At 42.0% G+C, this 18,076-nt stretch overlaps 1 protein-coding gene across 2 annotated transcripts in view; it reads left to right on the top strand.

Annotated features, from left to right (window-relative positions):
• The first annotated feature begins 14,776 nt into the window (after positions 1–14,776).
• The window catches only part of KCTD20 (potassium channel tetramerization domain containing 20), a 48,241-nt gene continuing 44,941 nt past the window's right edge, over positions 14,777–18,076 (top strand). Inside the window, exon 1 of one of the 2 annotated variants that reach the window (XM_055390295.1) lies at positions 14,777–15,196. The gene's annotated coding sequence lies outside the window, so the exon portion shown is untranslated. The remainder of the gene's footprint in view (positions 15,197–18,076) is intronic. The other variant, XM_031011945.3, reaches the window with a different exon arrangement.

Here is an 18,076-nt window from a genome sequence, read left to right on the forward strand (position 1 = left end):
ACAAAAATTAGCCGGGCATGGTGGTGGGCATCTGTAATCCCAGATACTCAGGAAGCTGAGGCGGGAGAATCGCTTGAACCTGGGAGGCAGAGGTTGCAGTGAGCCGAGATTGCGCCACTGCAATCCAGCCTGGGCCACAGAGCAAGACTCGTCTCAACAAATTAAAATATTTAAAAAAAAGTATATACAGATAGATAGATAGATATAATATATCATGAGGGGTGGACCTAACCTAGTCTAGATGGTCAGGAAGGACTCATCTAGGAATGATGTTTAAGTTAGGACCTAAAATTTGACTTGGAATTAGCCTGGAGGGAGGATGAGTGAGGGAAAAAGAATGTCCGGGAGAGCTGAACACCAAATGCAAAAGCCCAAAGGTAGTAAAGAATTCAAGGCATGTAAAGAACTAAAAATAAAAACAGAACTTTCAATTCAAAATAGCTGAGATCTTCCCCATGCCACTCTCAAAAATAACAATTGGGGGGAAATACACAGAAACACTGATTTCATTTTTCTTGAACTGAGACTCACCTCAAACCACAATGCCTAAAAATAGAAAATGGATAGAGGCTATTAAAGGACTTAGCAGATCCAAGGAAGGTCAAGCCTAAGTGCTTAGAGAAGGAGAAACCAAGGAGAAGCAAGGTATGTCTCCCTGAGGAGCCCTGGAAAGACTCAGGTATCAGAAGCAGTGACGTGCAGAGGGAAGTTAAAGGAAGGGAGATAGATGGGAGAAATGTAGTGCTTCAAAAAGGACACTTGTTTGAAAATCTGTTTAAGAAGTAGTCAGGTCTCCCAGAGCCCCACCCTATCTAATGTAATCAAGCTATACTTTTACTTCCATAGGAAACGGGAAATGCCACCTCTGGAGAAAGTAAACTAAAGGAGTTACAGATAGGGGGACACTTGGCATAGATCAGAGTGGGAGTCAGACATATTACTGAAAAGAAAACACCCAGGCCTCTTCTCCTGCATAGATGTAGAACTTCATAACCAGGTTCTACTCTCTAGCAGGAAAAAAAAAAAAAAAAAGGTACTTCTTAGGGGAAAAAAACCTGACATATTGGTGGCTCCCATAGAAAAAGCCTCCAGTGAATTCTTTCAATTGATAAGACTCAAGCATATACTTAGAATTTCCAATTAGCTTTTAGGACTTTATTCTTAAAATATAAATGTACAAAAATCATCGGATACTAGAGGAAAATCTGCAACATAAAAAAAATTCTAAACCTCAAGCATGGAGGAATCAGGGGGGAAAAGAATCACAAAACTGAGACAATGCAGGGAGCATAAAAATACTTCAAAGAAATTATATCATCAGAGAAATATGATATCCATGAAACAAGAACAGGATGCTAAAAGAAGAAACACTATAAGAATAAACAAAAGCAGCTGGAAATTACAAATACTATAATTAGAAATCTGCAAAAAAATATACATTTTGAAAGATAAAGACAAAAAAAGTGCTCCAAAAGAGAATGACCTTGGAGATTGTTACAATTCAGGAAAAGTCATGAGAAGATTCTACAAGAAAACTGCTCTGATGTCCTTAAGAAATCAGTGTCATGGGGGAACAAAATGGTAGGCAGATGGGGAAGGGCATTGCTCTACATGAAAAGAGGCTAGGCCGGGCACGGTGGTTCATGCCTGTAATCCCAACATTTTGGGAGGCCGAGGCGGGCGGATCACGAGGTCAGCAGATCGAGACCATCCTGGCTAACATGGTGAAACCTGTCTCTACCAAAAAATACAAAAAAAAAAAATTAGCCAGGTGTGGTGGCAGGCATCTGTAGTCTCAGCTTCTCGGGAGGCTGAGGCAGGAGAATGGCATGAACCTGGGAGGCAGAGATTGTGGTGAGCTCTGCACTCCACTGCACTCCAGCCTGGGTAACAGAACAAGACTCTGTCTCAGGAAAAAAAAAAAAAAAAAAAAAAAAGAAAGAAAAGAAAAGAGGCTAAAGAGATAAGAAAGCCAAATGCAATTTTGAAGTGAGATGTCATATTGTCCGCCACTTACTTTCAAATAGTTCAGCAAAATAGATAAATATAAAAATAAAGAAAATATGAGAAAATGTTAACAACTGTTTAATCTATTATAAGTAGTGGATATACTAGTGTTGGCTGTATTTGTCTTAAACTTCCTTTATATTTGAAATTTTTCATAATAAATAGCCATAGAAATAAAGCAAATATTGGGAGCTCACTGCAGTGAGCTATGATCATGCCAATGCACTCCAGCCTGGTTGACAGAGTAAGACCCTGTCTCTAAAAAAAAGAAAAAGAAAAAGAAAAGAAACAAAGAAATGCAAAAAAAATCCCAGAACAAAAGGACATATGTTTCCAGGATGAAAAGGCCCAGCATGACGAATGGAAAAGACCTAAACCAATATATACACACACATCTTGGAATGTACACACACAGCAAAATGTTGATGATTATTGCATCTAAGTAATGGGTATACTTGTTGAAATACTATACCCTCAACTTTTTATGTTTGAAATTTTTCATAATAAAAAAGTCAGGAGAGATCTAAAAGTTAATAAAATTTTATGTTAATGTCTCTAAGAATTGTGGCCTATTTTGAAAAGCAATAAATAAATTAGTTGACTCCAACCAAATGAGGTAGCCATTATAGGCTCCAATCGGAATGGAACATTAATGACATAACTGAAATTCTCCTTAGTTTTGATGAAATAGTTGGGTGTATAAAGGCCAAATAAAATCAAATCTATACTTGTAATTTCCAAGAGAAGTTCGTTTATAAGAGAATCAATAATCATGCATATTTATAACATTATCAGGTGTACGATAGATGCTTAAGTACTTGAGAAGGTTTGTCAGTCAGACAATTCAGGTATATAAAGAAGAAATAAAATATTTGAAATATCTGTGGTTTGAAAAGATTTGTCTTTAGTTAAGTGGCAAAAGCCCCTTTTCAATTGATTGTGAAAATTTGCTAGCCTTTTAACTAAAACAATAAAATGTATCAGCTGAAATGTTATAATTTTCTCTTTATGCCTCTTTTAACAGCTTAGGGAGATTAACTTTTCTGAAAGGTACTTTTATGTGATTGAAAATCACCCTTGAAGGTAATAAAAACTCAATTGTCACAGAAGACAAATATGGACAATAAAAAAGATAAATTAGAGTATCTAGAAGTTACAATATCTGAATAATAAGAATTCCAGAAAAAAAAAAAGAAAAAAGAAAAATTAGCAAAAGCTTTAGAGAAGAAATTATCAAAGAAACAAATGCGGCCAGGTGTGATGGCTCATGTCTTTAATCCCAGCATTTGGGAGGCTGAGGAGGGAAGATTGCTTCAGCCCAGAAGTTGGAGAACCCCATCTCTATAAAAAATTTTAAAAATTAACCAGGCCAGGTGCAATGGCTTACGCCTGTAATCCCAGCACTTCGAGAGGTCAAGGCAGGAGGATCGCTTGAGCCCAGAAGTTCAAGACCAGCCTGGCCAAGATAGGTAGACCCCCATCTCTACAAAAAAAATTTTTTTTTTAATTAGCTGGACATGGTGCTCCGCTCCTGTAGTCCAGCTACTCAGGTGGCTGAGGCAGGAGGATACTTGAGCCCAGGAGTTTCAGGCCGCAGTGAGCTATGACCACGCCACTGCACTCCAGCCTGGGTGACAGAGTAAGACCCTGTCCCTAAGAAAAGAAAAGAAACAAACAAATGCAAGAAAACATCGCAGAACAAAAGAACATAATATGTCTCCAGGATGAAAAGGCCCAGAACAACAAATGGAAAAGACCTAAACCAATATACACACACACATCTTGGAATTCATCAATGATAAACAGTAGATCCTAAAATCTTCCAGATTGAAAAAAAATCAATTAAGAACAAACTTGATGGCACTATTGGAAGTTAGAAGACAGCAGAGCTTTCAAAATCCTGAGAGAAAATGTTTTCCAATCTAGACTGTACACCTACTCACACTAACAAACAAGTAAGACTAGAATAAACCCCCTTTTCCTGCAACATCTCAAAAAATTAATCTCCCTTGCATCAGGAAGCTAGTGGAGAAGGGAAGGGCTCTACCAAAAGAAAGGAGTAAGTCAACGGAGATGAAAGCAGGGATCCTGGAAAACAAGACTGTGCCATAAACTTTTTCAAAAAATAAACTGCTTAACAATGATTGGTTTTTAAATGATGTGCCTGGATTCATTTAATAAAAATTAATTAAAAAAAAAAGCAAGCCAAAAAAAAAAAAGAAAAGCCAGCATGATTGCAGAGTACTGAGTAAGTGGCACAAAATAAGAAAAGATACATAGGTAGGGGCCAAATCATGCAGGGCTTTAGATTTTGTCCTAAAAAAAAAGTGAGAAACTCTTTAAGGAATTTAAACATAGGGATGACCTGATGGGATTTCTGTTTTAAAAGATCACTTTGGCTACTGGATGGAGGTGGTTTGGAAGCAGGCAAGAGACCATTGTAGTAATTCAATAATCCACTAGGACAGAAGCACTGGAGATGGAAAGGAGATAAATTTGAGATTTAGGAACTAGAATTGATTGATTAGAAAATGGGATGATAAGTAGAAAATAATCATGGATAATGCCAGGGTTTTGATGATTCCTTAAGTAAGTGGGTCATAGTGGCAGTTACTAAACCAGAGAGCACCAGCACGGAATTAACATTTTGCCTTGTTTGGTACTGGGTTGTATCTGGGGGAGGGATGCAATGGCAGGAAATGATGAGTTCAATTTTGGATATACTTAGTGTTTGAGGTATGTGAAAGTCATTCAAGTAAAGATGTTAAGTGGGCATTTGCCAATATGAATTTGGAGCTCAGAAGAGAGGTCAGGACTGGAAAAACAAATGTGAATCATTATCATAAGGAATAGGAAAAATGCCATGTAAGTAAAAGGAACTCTCTTGTGTCCATTAGGAAATATTTATTAAATTCTTACTATGTGTCAGGCATCAAACTAGATGCAAGGTTACAACAGTGAACAAAAATTTCACAGTATGGGATATTTGATAAGTAGACTTCAACTAGGGTGTACTAGTCTCTAGGGGGCATTGTTCAAAATGTTGGGGTGCAATTGTACAGTTACATTAATGTGAGGTTATATTCAAATATAGAGGCCAAGTGCGGTGGCTCATGCCTGTAATCCCAGCACTTTGGGAGGCTGAGGTGGGCGGATCACTTGAGGTTAGGAGTTCAAGACCAGCCTGGCCAACACGGTGAAACCCCTGTCTCTACTAAAAATACAAAAATTAGCCGGGCGTGGTGTCACGGGCCTATAATCCTAGCTACTCGGGAGGCTGAGGCAGGAGAATCGCTTGAACCTAGGAGGTGGAGGTTGCAGTGACCCGAGATTATACCACTGCACTCCAGCCTGAGCGACAGAGCGAGACTCCATCTCAAAACAAACAAACAAAACCAAAAAAAACCCAAATTTAATAGGTAGAGTCAGGTATGTCAGACCTCCTCCAATGCCTGTAAAGGTCCTGCCCTCCACAAAAAAATTGTCCTACGTTCTGTATGTTGACTGTCCCTCTGGATATTCATGTAGGCAAAAAATCCAGTTATAATGATCTGAATCTAGAACTTGTCTGTTTCACATACAAACAAAAAATATTTTTTGTGTGGGTTTTTGTTTTTTTTTTTTGGAGATGGAGTCTTCCTCTGTCGCCCAGGCTGGAGTGCAATGGCGCGATCTCGGCTCACTGCAACCTCTGCCTCCTGGGTTCATGCCATTCTCCTGCCTCAGCCTCCTGAGTAGCTGGGACTACAGGCGCCCACCACCATGCCTGGCTAATTTTTTTTATATTTTTAGTAGAGACGGGGTTTCACCGTGTTAGCCAGGATGGTCTCAATCTCCTGACCTCGTGATCCGCCTGCCTCGGCCTCCCAAAGTGCTGGGATTACAGGCTTGAGCCACCGCACCCGGCCTGTGTGGGTTTTATATACACCAGATTTCCAGGAATGCATCTATGGTATAAATCAAGGGAAACTTGTACTTTTCTTGTTGTTGTTTTATGTTTTTCTGAATTTTACCAAGATGTGTTCATTATATCAGAAAATCATATCATTTACCGCAAGACCACACATGGTACTTGAGTTACTAATTTTAATGGTATATGTATGTATATGTATATTCTCTCTCTATATACCTGATTACTGGCCCCATTTCTTTACCCCTCCCTGTGTCCATACCTTTGCAATGGCTTCATGAGACAGAGAGAGAAGTGATAATGCACTATTTCAAGCCTAGGTCTAAAGAGGCCTGGTGACTTTCTGCTTGCTCTTTTGTACCTCTGCTATCTTAATGAGAAGAGTTTTCCCTTGGTGGTGCTGCCCCTTCAAACTGAGCCCCAGAAAGAATGCAAAACAAAAGACATCAAAATGTCAATAATGTCAACAGGCTAGAATGAGAGATTCTTTGTTTTAGCTCCTGTTTTCCAAATTTTCTAAATGACCAAAAATTATTTTTATTATCAGAAAGAAAAGAAAAACCAAGTTACTAAGAAATGAAATTCTATTTGGGATTAGACCATGAGTAATGCATATTTTTTTTCTCCCAGGACATGCATTTATCAGGGTACTCTGCAGTCAGTGGTTGGGTAATAAATATTTGTTGAATGAAAAAAGGAACTCCTTTAACATATCTCTCCTGGCTTCCACTGTGATTCCCCTTTGTTCTAGTCTTTCTCTCCCTTCTAAGACCAGCTTCCTCCTGTTCTGGACCACTCTGTTTCTCTTGTCCATTCTGATTTCTCCTTCTCGTTCTCTAACTCTCTGCAAACTTTTTTTTTTTTTTTTTTTGAGATGGAGTTTCGCTCTTGTTGCCCAGGCTGGGGTGCAATGGTGTGATCTTGGCTCACCACAACCTCCGCCTCCCGGGTTCAAGCGATTCTCCTGCCTCAGCCTCCCGAGTAGCTGGGATTACAGGCATGTGACACCACACCCGGCTACTTTTTGTATTTTTAGTAGAGACAGGGTTTCTCCATGTTGCTCAGGCTGGTCTCAAACTCCTGACCTCAGGTGATCTGACCACCTCAGCCTCCCGAAGTGCTGGGATTACAGGCGTGAGCCACCACACTGGGCCTGCAACTCTTTTTTCTTTCCCTTCTCCCCAGCCTCCCGAAGTGCTGGGATTACAGGCGTGAGCCACCACCCCCGGCCTGCAACTCTTTTTTCTTTCCCTTCACCCCAGCTCTACATTTTTCTTCCTATGTTTGTTTCTTTCCTTTTCTTTTTTTCTTCATATATATATATATGAAGAATCCCAGCTACTCAGGAGGCTGAGGCAGGAGAATAGCTTGAACCAGGGAGGTGGAGATTGCAGTAAGCTGAGATCATGCCACTGCACTACAGCCTGGGCAACAAGAGCGAAACTCAGTCTCAAAAAAAAAAAAAAGTGATGTTTAATTCTCTTTAAAATAGTAATTCTATTGTTATTCATGATTATGGATAAAAGAAAAAATATTGAAAATATGTCATCACTGTAACATGTTTTTATTTTCATTAAAGCTGCTAACCAGCCAGGCATGGTGCCACGTGCCTGTAATCTCAGCTAACCAGGATGCTGAAGCGGGTGGATCTCCTGAGTCTAGGAGTTCAAGACCAGCCTGGGCAATATAGCAAGCCTCCATCTCAAAAAACAAACAAACAAAAAACTGCATAACAAATGTTAAGAAAACTAACTGGTATATTTTGATATGCAAACATTTGAGGTTGACATTAACGAGGACAATTTTACCTCAGGAAAAAGATAATATTAGTTTGGATGGGGTGTATGTATCATATTAATACTAGTAGTACCTTAAATTTCTCTAGCGCGATCTAAATTTCTGGTGCAATCTCAGCTCACTGCAAGCTCCACCTCCCGGGTTCATGCCATTCCAGTTGCTGGGACTACAGGCGCCTGCTACCACGCCTGGCTAATTTTTTGTATTTTTAGTAGAGACGGGGTTTCACCATGTTAGCCAGGATGGTCTCGATCTCCTGACCTCGTGATCTGCCTGCCTCGGCCTCCCAAAGTGCTGGGATTACAGGCGTGAGCCACCGCGCCTGGCCAATGCTTTCTTTTTTTTTTTTTTCCTTTTTTTTTTTTTTTTTTTTGAGAGTCTTGCTCTGTCGTCCAGGCTGGAGTGCAGTGGCGCGATCTCGGCTCACTGCAACCTCTGCCTCTTGGGTTCAAGCGATTCTCCTGCCTCAGTCTCCCGAGTAGCTGGGATTACAGGAACCTGCCACCACGCCCAGCTAATTTTTTGAGGTTATAAAATACTTTTGCATACATTTTGATTTTTTCTTTTTCATAACAACCACATGGCAAAGGTAGGTCAGTTACCTACAGATTAGGAAACCTAAACTTCTGCGTGACTTGTTCAGTCAGTAAGGGTGAAATAGCCTCAAACAGAGGTCATCTGGCTCTTTTTCCGATATTTTTTTCACTACATCATACTGCCTTATAAAAATGATATAACTTTTTTTTTTTTGAGATGAAATCTCACTCTGTCACCCAGGCTGGAGTGCAATGGCACGATCTCGGCTCACTGCAACCTCCGCCTCCCAGGTTCAAGCAATTCTGCCTCAGCCTCCCGAGTACCTGGGACTTACAGGCATGTGCCACTATGCCTGGTTAATTTTTTTATTTTTAGTAGAGACAGGGTTTCACCATATTGGCCAGGCTGGTCTCAAATTCCTGACCTCAAGTGATCCTCCCACCTCAGCCTCCGAAAGTGCTGGGATTACAGGTGTGAGCCATTGCTCCTGGCCATCACTTCATGTTTTTAATGCTTCCTTTTTCATGTACTTTATATATATATATTCACAAACACTGACTTGTTTCCAAGTAGGCATCACAAATCTGAATAAGCAAAGAGAAAGCTCTGTTTGGGCTCTTAGTTAATAAGCCGAAGAAATCTTTCTAAATTTACCTAGTTCTCATTATTTATCTTATTGTTTATGTGTTTGTTCCTTATTACGAAGTTTCTTACAGTGGACATAGGGGCCAGGAGGACACATGTTTTGCTAAACAGATTTTCCATGTTTTCAATTATTCAAAGTTTGGGGAAAGGAGGAGGGCATGATTTGAGCAAGGTAAAAGAATCTCATAGTGAGCTGCCAGCTCTTACTAAACTGTACATAATTTGTCAATATTTTAATAATTTGACAGTACTATAATATAATCAAGGTTTCTAGAATAAATCATTTTCACTTTTCACTACTGAAAGCATAACCTAGATCTTTTCACTAATCTCACTCAACTATAGGAAATGCTGTACTCAACCACATCCAGAATGTAGTAGAATAACTCTAGAACTAACTCTAGGATAAAGATATTTTCTTTATTCTTTTCTAAATAAGTCTTATGGCTGTATCTGATAATTGTATGTTTGTTTATTTATTTATTCCAATGATAGCTGTTTGTCCTGAATTGTATGTTTTCTGAAAAGGAAATTATATCATAGTCCTTAGTAATTTCATGCTGGTCTCAAAATTGTTTATAGACTACCATGTTTCATCTCCTTCAGCGTTATTTTGAATTCCTAGGGACCAAATGACTGAAGTAAAAGTAGGTTCTGTTTTATTAATGCTTTCTTTTTATTATTATTATTATTATTATTTGAGATGGAGTCACGCTCTGTCGCCCAGGCTGGAGTGCAGTGGCACAATCTCAGCTCACTGCAAGCTCCACCTTCCGGGTTCACGCCATTCTCCTGCCTCAGTCTCCCAAGTAGCTGGGACTACAGGCGCCCACCACCATGCCTGGCTAATTTTTTGTATTTTTAGCAGAGACGGGGTTTCACCATGTTTGCCAGGATGGTCTCGATCTCCTGACCTTGTGATCTGCCCGCCTCAGCCTCCCAAAGTGCTGGGATTACAGGCGTGAGCCACCGTGCCCAGCCACTGCTTTTTTTTTTTTTTTTTTTTTTTTTTTTTTTTTTTTAGAGTCTTGCTCTGTCGTCCAGGCTGGAGTGCGGTGGCGCTATCTCGGCTCACTGCACACTCCACGTCCCGGGTTCAAGTGATTCTCCTGCCCCAGCCTCCCGAGTAGCTGGGATTACAGGAACCTGCCACCACTCCCAGCTAATTTTTGTATTTTTAGTAGAGACGGGGTTTCACCATGTTGATCAGGCTGGTCTCGAACTCCTGACCTCAGGTGATCCACCTGCCTCGGCCTCCCAAAGTGCTGGGATTATAGGCGTGAGCCACCGAGCCCGGCCTATTAATGCTTTCTTATAAATGAGGCACATGTGTATCTTTTGTTGGAGTTTCAGTTGTTTTTGACCTGCCACTATTAACAATTTACCAGAATAATAAATTCTTTGTAAAATAATTTCACTTATTTTGCTAGTAATGTAGATTTGGGAATAATCTATTCTTTACCAGATCCCAATAAAATAAAACATATAATGACAAAGAGTAATATGGATATTTTACTGACTTTGTATTTTGGCAATGTTTCATGCCTCATTTGCCTGACAATTCATTGGATTAGTGCAACACTATGTTTTGTTGTTGTTGTTTGTTTGTTTTTTGTTTTTTGAGACTGAGTCTCGCTCTGTCGCCCAGGCTGGAGTGCAGTGGCGTGATCTTAGCTAACTGCAAGCTCCGCCTCCTGGGTTCACGCCATTCTGCGGCCTCAGCCTCCCGTGTACCGGGCCTACAGGTGCGTGCCACCACGCCCGGCTAATTTTTTGTATTTTTAGTAGAGATGGGGTTTCACCGTGTTAGCCGGGATGATCTTGATCTCCTGACCTCGTGATCCGCCCGCCTCGACCTCCCAAAGTGCTGGGATTACAGGCATGAGTCACTGCGCCCGGCAGGATTAGCGCAACACCATGTTTTAATGCAGTAAGTTCAGACTTACTTTTCCAAATATGTTGAGCCCTCCTTATTTTCTGTATTTTCATGCTTGAGTTAATAAATTGCAAAGTTTCCCTCTTTTGTTTGCTTTGTTTTCCTTTATACACCATTTGTTGGAGGTTCTCTGTTTTTAAAGAGAGGGGGATGAAAAGTAAATTATCCCCTTGGGCTTGCGAAATAAAGTTTACCTATCTACTAAATAAATATCTCATAGCTTTCTGTGGTGGCTCAGTGGGTTATTGGAACTTTTTTTTTTGAGACGGAGTCTAGGTATCGCCCAGGTTGGAGCAGTGGTGCGATCCTGGCTCACTGCAACCTCCGCCTCCTGGGTTCAAGCAATTCTCCTGCCTCAGCCTCTCAAGTAGCTGGGATTACAGGCGCACCACCGCGCCCAGCTAATTTTTTGTATTTTTAGTAGAGACGGGGTTTCACCATGTTGGCCAGGCTGGTCTCAAACTCCCGACCTCAGGTGATCCACCCGCCTTGGCCTCCCAAAGTACTGGGATTACAGGCGTCTGGCCTATTTTCTTTTCCAAATGCAGTTTATTTAAAACTCATATAAGGTGGCTGGGAGTGGTGGCTCACGCCTGTAATCCCAGCACTTTGGGAGGCGGAGGCGGGTGGATCATCTGAGGTCAGGAGTTGGAGAAGAGCCTGGCCAACCTGGTGAAACCCCATCTCTACTAAAAATAAAAAAATTAGCTGGGCATAATGGCGCATGCCTGTAATCCCAGTTACTTGGGAGGCTGAGGTAGGAGAATCGCTTGAATCCGGGAGGTGGAGGTTGCAGTGAACAGAGATCACGCCATTGCACTCAAGCCTGGGCGACAGAGGGAGACTCCGTCTCAAAACAACAACAACAACACTCATATAAGGCTGAAAAAAAAAAAAAAACTTCTAAGCATTCTCAGTATTAGGTTCAAGAATGAGACTTGTGTGTTCATAAACAAGAGGTCATGTGAGCTGCCAGAGCCGGTACATGGTATACGAAGGCCAGAGCCTGTTTGTAAACCATTAACAGGAATAACAAGAGATAAACATTATCAGTTTACACCCAGCCTCCGCCGAAACCCAGCGTAACACATTTCCACATTTCCTGACTCCCCTATCCTGACTCCCCACAGGATTCTGAGACCAGCCTGGGCAATATAGTGAGACTTCCTCTCTACAAATTAAAAAATTAGCTTGGGGTGGTGGCCTGCACCTGTAGTCCTAACTACTCAGGAGGCTGAGGTGGGAGGATCACTTGAGCCCAGGAGGTTGAGGTTGCAGTGAGCCATGATCCCACCACTGCACTCCAGCCTGAGTGACAGGGCAAGACTATGTCTCAGAAAACAAAAGAAAACGAACATTTAGCAAATTTAATTACTTTGAGAGAGACAGTTCAAAATCTAGGGATTTTTGGTTTGTTTTTATATTTACTACATAAGATTAGTCGGTAGAAATGAGAATTAGCTTTTTGTATGACAATTTACAATAGCTATTATTTAAAAAATATTTTTATTCTTAAGAGTCAACCTTGACCGGGCGTGGTGGCTTGCGCCTGTAATCCCAGCACTTGGGAGGCCGAGGCGGGTGGATCACGAGGTCAGGAGATCGAGACCATCTTGGCTAACATGGTGAAACCCCATCTCTACTAAAAATACAAAAAATTAGCCGGGCGCAGTGGCGGGCGCCTGTAGTCCCAGCTACTCGAGAGGCTGAGGCAGGAGAATGGCGTGAACCTGGGAGGGGGAGTAAGTCCAGAAGATCGAGGCTGCAGTGAGTGGTGATCACCCAGCCTGAGCAACAAAGGGACACACTGTCTCAAAAAAAAAAAAAAAAGAAGAAGGTTTTGGTTTCAGATACAAATAAATCTCAGAGACTCGGGGTCTTGAGATATCTACATTAAATTAGAAATAAAATGATAAAAATCAGCAAACACCTATGCTTTCTGTGAATATACATTTCTCATATCCCGTCTCCTTGATGTCTGCCCAAAAAAGGTACCCAGTCTGATATGCTGTTCATTATATGAAATTTTAGCCAAAAGTTGAACTATTAACTATTAAAAGTCATGTTATCACTTATTTATTTTGGATGATGGATAACGGGTGTTTATTATATCTTTCTGTATGCTTTAATTTCCAAAATGAAAGTGTTTAAAAAAAATAATAAGACCCGGTAGTTAGCCTGATTCTCCAAACTTCAGGCCAGATTTTTGTATACCACAAATCTGCAGCCAGTGCAGTGGCTCATGCCTGTAATCCCCAAACTTAGGGAGGCAGAAGCAGGAGGATAGCTTGAGCCTAGGAGTTCAAGACCTGCCTGGGCAACAGAATAAGAACTCCATTCTCCACAAAAAGAAAAAAAAAAAAAAAAAAGACAATATACAAATCTACGGGAAGGAATCTTTCCAGAAAGGAAGAATTTGTTTCAAGAACTGTTTTGCAGGAATATCAGAAGGGTTTTTATTTTTCTTTGACTCAAAGGCTATAACACTGTACTTTATAAAAATGGAAATAAAGGCATTAGTTTGAACAATCCTCTATTCTGCTACTGTTGTAAAGTTTGGAACCTATAACTCACTCAAATTGGTTTATAGCCATGTGTTTACTAAATTTTTTCATATTCCTTTTCTCCAGGCATACAGGAATTTATATCTCACAGCCTTCTTAGAGTCAATCAGGTTGAGCCTGGTGACTAGTTCAGGACAGTGAAACGTCAGCAGAAGTGAAAAGGCCACTCACTTCTGGCAGACGCAAAGGAGAGCCCTTACAGGATTCTCCAATCTAGCTCTTCTGCCAGCCCGGAAGTGCTGGGAGGGCAGAGCCACAGACGCAAGCAGCAGGGAAGCTGAGTCACCATGGGGACGTGAGACTGACTTACAGATGACGAGTGCAGCCTCACAGCCTAGTCCATGTTGAGATAAACACAATACAGTCCTGCATACTTTATAGTCATAAACGAGGGAGAATAGAAATGGAAAATGACCCTCTAGGCCTCTAAGACCAAATTATAATGAAAAAATTTATGTCTTCAGTTTTGAAAATTAAAGTTTTTGACCCTGATAAAACAAATTTGCTATACAAGTATCCGTTAACCATGTGAAACCTACTGAAATGAGTCAAACTATTTTCTTACATTCCCTCCACTTCAACACCAATTCTAATCCAATTCCAAATTAGTTTTTAGAGAGTCTCTTGTAAGGAAAAGGAAAATCGACTTCGAATTTTAAAATTTGTGCTATTATTAGTTTATAGAGCTTTCAACAATTTACACATAGTTTGCATAATCAGTATATTTAATTAGTATATATAGACATATATATATATATATATATATATATATTTGAGAGGGAACTTCACTGCAACCTCCCAGTTGCCTCCTGGTTCAAGTGATTCTCCTGCCTCAGCCTCCCAAACAGCTAGGGTTATAGGCGCCCACCACCACGCCCGGCTAATTTTTGTATTTTTAGCAGAGACAGGGTTTCATCATGTTGGCCAGGCTGGTCTGGAATGCCCAACCTCAGGTGATCTGCCCGCCTCGGCCTCTCAAAGTGCAAGGATTACAGGCGTGAGCCACCAAGCCCGGTCTAGTGTAATTTTTAAAAGTACAAAAGCCACTAGAAACCGTGACAATAAGAACTTCCTTTTGGGTTTTCCAGCATTTGGTTTATAGGACATGGACCATATATAGATGTTTTTTGAATGTTGAAATCTTTTACTCATAACACAGTTTTCCCAGTAACTTGCTTCCGGTTGATTTAAAATTTGTAATACAACTTTGTCATAGCAGGTACCTTCATGAAACTCAGTATTTGAGAAAAATGTGGAGTTTTTTCCCCTTTCTTTTGGCCAGAATGTATATCCAGGGTAGTGACTTTCGAGCAAATGCGTTTAAGCAACTCCAGTATTCTTACTACGCTACCTCCAACCTCGCTCCACGCATGGGGAGATCAGGGTTCCACATTTTCGCGTAAGCATTAGCCGTCCTGGCGCTGCACGAGCGTATTCTACAATTCCGAAAACTACTAACTTTTCCGTCTGCAACCTTTAATAATTGAGAGGGTATGCGCAACTCAGAAAAGTGCGCCCGCTGAGGTTGGGTGCAGAGTGGACTGGAGGAAAGGCGACACCCATTTACGGTGCGGCCCCGGACGGGGTCCCCCGACACGGCCTTCCCGGCGTGCCACGCGCGGAGGGGACTCTTAACGTGAAGCGCTGGGTGACTCAGCCGCGTGGCCGCGCGGTCCGGGGCGGGGGGCGCGCGCCGCTACGGCACAGCCGGTCCCGGCTGCGGCTTCTGGCTGCGCGGCCTGCGCGCGCCTCCCGGGCGGATTCCAGCCCCGAGCGCGACAGCGCGGCGGGGAGCGACGAGTAAGTGGCGGCGCGGTACGGTTTCGGGCGCGAAAACCGGGCAGGGAGAGTGTGGCGGCGGGCGTGGCCCGAGTCTTCCCTTTGTGGCCGAGGGGGCGTCTCCTCCGGACGCTGCGGCGGTTCGGACCCCCGAGTCGAAAGGCCGCGGGGCTGAGCTGGGCGCGAGGAACCTGTGGGCAGCGGCTTGATGGGCTCCCGTTTCCGCGCGGAGGGCAGAGTCTGGTGATCCTGGGGAGGGAGGCGACGCTGCGCCCAGGTGGTGGGCACAGCTGAAGTGTAACTTGACTGCTTGAGTGCTTTTTGCAGGCCTCGGGTGGTTCATCCCGCACGAGAGGAGTGGCGAGAACCTGGAGTGTTGACTGGCAAAACATTTGCAGACGCGGTTTTTCTGGCAATTAATTGGCTCCATTAAAAATTAGGTAGTTGATGGGGACTTCCTCCTGAACTCTGGAGCCGAGTGCATTTTGCTCGGTCTTTTCAGCCCCGTTTCCGCGTCTTCCTTCCCTGCCACCCGCAAATTGCCAGCTTTCATCCGTGGCTCTGAGTGCAAAAGAGCTGGGGAAAGCCTTAACCAGCAATTTTCTTTTAAGTAAAACTTTGCTTTTTATAGCAGTGTCTTCAGGTTTACAAGCCCAGTTCTGCACTATGAGAAAACTCTTCTATTTTGGAGTTTGTGATTCTTTCTGAAAATTCCTCAGTTGAAGAGATTTATTTTTAAATAAGAATCTAGTGAACAAACTAACATGATAAACAAGGCTGTGAAGGAACTGTTTAACCAGCTTATGAAAATATGTCCCAGAGTCCTTAGTTTTGTTCCTGTTCGTTGTGCGAGAAGTTGAGGTAGTTTTTTAATGGTCTTCAAAACAAAGTGTTGTAGTAGTGTCTGTCGGATGTGATGAATCCAGAGTCAGAGGACTTCCGCTCAAGGCCCCCACCTGAAACCCCAATTCCTAGGCCATAGTTCTGAAACAGAAGATTGTTCCTTAGTAATAAGGTTGCAGTACCCTAGCACCTCTTCCATAAATTTGATTCTAGAGATTTGTGATGGGTCCCTGAGTCTGGGATTTAAGCAAGCACCTGCACTGTTGGTTTGTTACTGATGATCCAGGGACCGACCACACGTTGACAGACACCACCTTTAGGCTGGGCTGGGAATTTTAAAAACTGCCCAACAGCCTTAACCCTTTGTCGATGTTTTCCTCCCCTGCCCCAAACCAGTCGTAGGACAAGAAGCCCTGACTCTCCAGAAACCAATATGAGAAAAGATAGTGCTTTTTTTTGACCCTGACACGGGGTAGGAAATGATTTTCATACATATTCCGATATTGCTCTGGTGGTTTAGAGATAGCCCATTAATCTTTTCCTTCTGAGGGCTGCTTCTAGTATCATCAGAGCTTAATGCCATTAGGCCAAATCTCCTCCGCCCAGCTCACTCAGTCTCCCCATGGAACCAGGGCAGCCAATGCCATATAATTCCCATGTCCTTGACTGTCATATTATCTGGTATGTAGCAGTACTAGTAGCATTATGAGGGCTTTCAGTTCAGCTGGACGTTAATTTAGTCATCAAATACCTGCGTAATGCCTATTTTCCTCAAAGCCCTATAGTAGGCTGTTTTATCAACAGCATTGCAATATAGACACATATTTCTGGCACAGAGTTGCATTCCTCCTTTGAGGCAGAAATGAGGGCTGGATAAACTCCACTGCTGCCAAAAGGTTCTCTTTATTCATCCACAATTTGTTCCTTCCTGTTATTCCAGAAATACACGTACTATTCCAATAATCTCGTTTTCCATAAGAAGTTAAGAAATACATTGTATTAGGCCTAACTGTAGTAGTTAGGTCAGTCTTAAATTCTGTAACAGAAGCCGGGCGTGGTGGCTCACGCCTGTAATCCTAGCAATTTGGGAAGCCGAGGCAGATGGATCACCTGAGGTCAGGAGTTTCAGACCAGCCTGGCCAACCTGGTGAAACCCTGTCTCTACTAAAAATACAAAAATAAGCCAGGCATGGTGGTGGGCACCTGTAATCCCAGCTACACGGGAGGCTGAGGCAGGAGAATCACTTGAATCCGGGAGGCAGAGGTTGCAGTGAGCCGAGATCGCGCCATTGTACTCTAGCCTGGGCAACAGAGTGAGACTCCGTCTCAAAAAAAAAAAAAAAAAATCTGTAACCGAGACATCTAGTAACTTTGGTAAGGACAATAATACACGCATTTTTATATTTATTATTCCCCCTTCAAATAGATGTGTAGAGATGAGGTTGGAATTAGGCCATGTGTTTCTGTGACTTTTTTCCTCTCTTTGGTGTCTGATTTATTTTATTGAATCTTTTTCTGTTGATTCATAAAATGTCATGTCTTTCCTTCTGTAGCCCTGAGCTTCCTGATTGTTGTGTCTTCCTCTGGCCTTCAATCTGATCTTCCTGCCCCTCTTTGGCTAAGTGGAGTGAAATATTGAGGGGAATTGTTAGAATACCACATGATTTTTAGTTGGAAGATCCAGAGTCTTAGATATATGAGGCTTAGAGATATAAAGGAGCTTATTAAAATTTATCAAGTGCAATCCTCTCAGATAAAGAATCTGAGAGATGAGATTGCAGAGTGAGGACTTCTGGCTCCTAGCCCAGTGTTCTTCCCACCAAATTAAATGCTTCAAAAGTAGAAAATGCTTCAAAAGTAGAAAAGGTCCAGAGAAATTATAAGTAGATGGAGAAAAATGGAGAGACTTTCATATGACTACAAAAGCAATATTATCTTATCTGGAAAAATGGAGATTGAAGGAGGATATGATGTAGCCATATAAATCATAAAAAGTGGGAGTACTAATAATAAGGAACTCTTTGAAGCTTGAAATAAGTAGTGAAAGGACAAATAAGA

Source organism: Gorilla gorilla, chromosome 5, assembly GCF_029281585.2.
Source record: "Gorilla gorilla gorilla isolate KB3781 chromosome 5, NHGRI_mGorGor1-v2.1_pri, whole genome shotgun sequence".
In the NCBI taxonomy this organism is placed as follows: domain Eukaryota; kingdom Metazoa; phylum Chordata; class Mammalia; order Primates; family Hominidae; genus Gorilla; species Gorilla gorilla.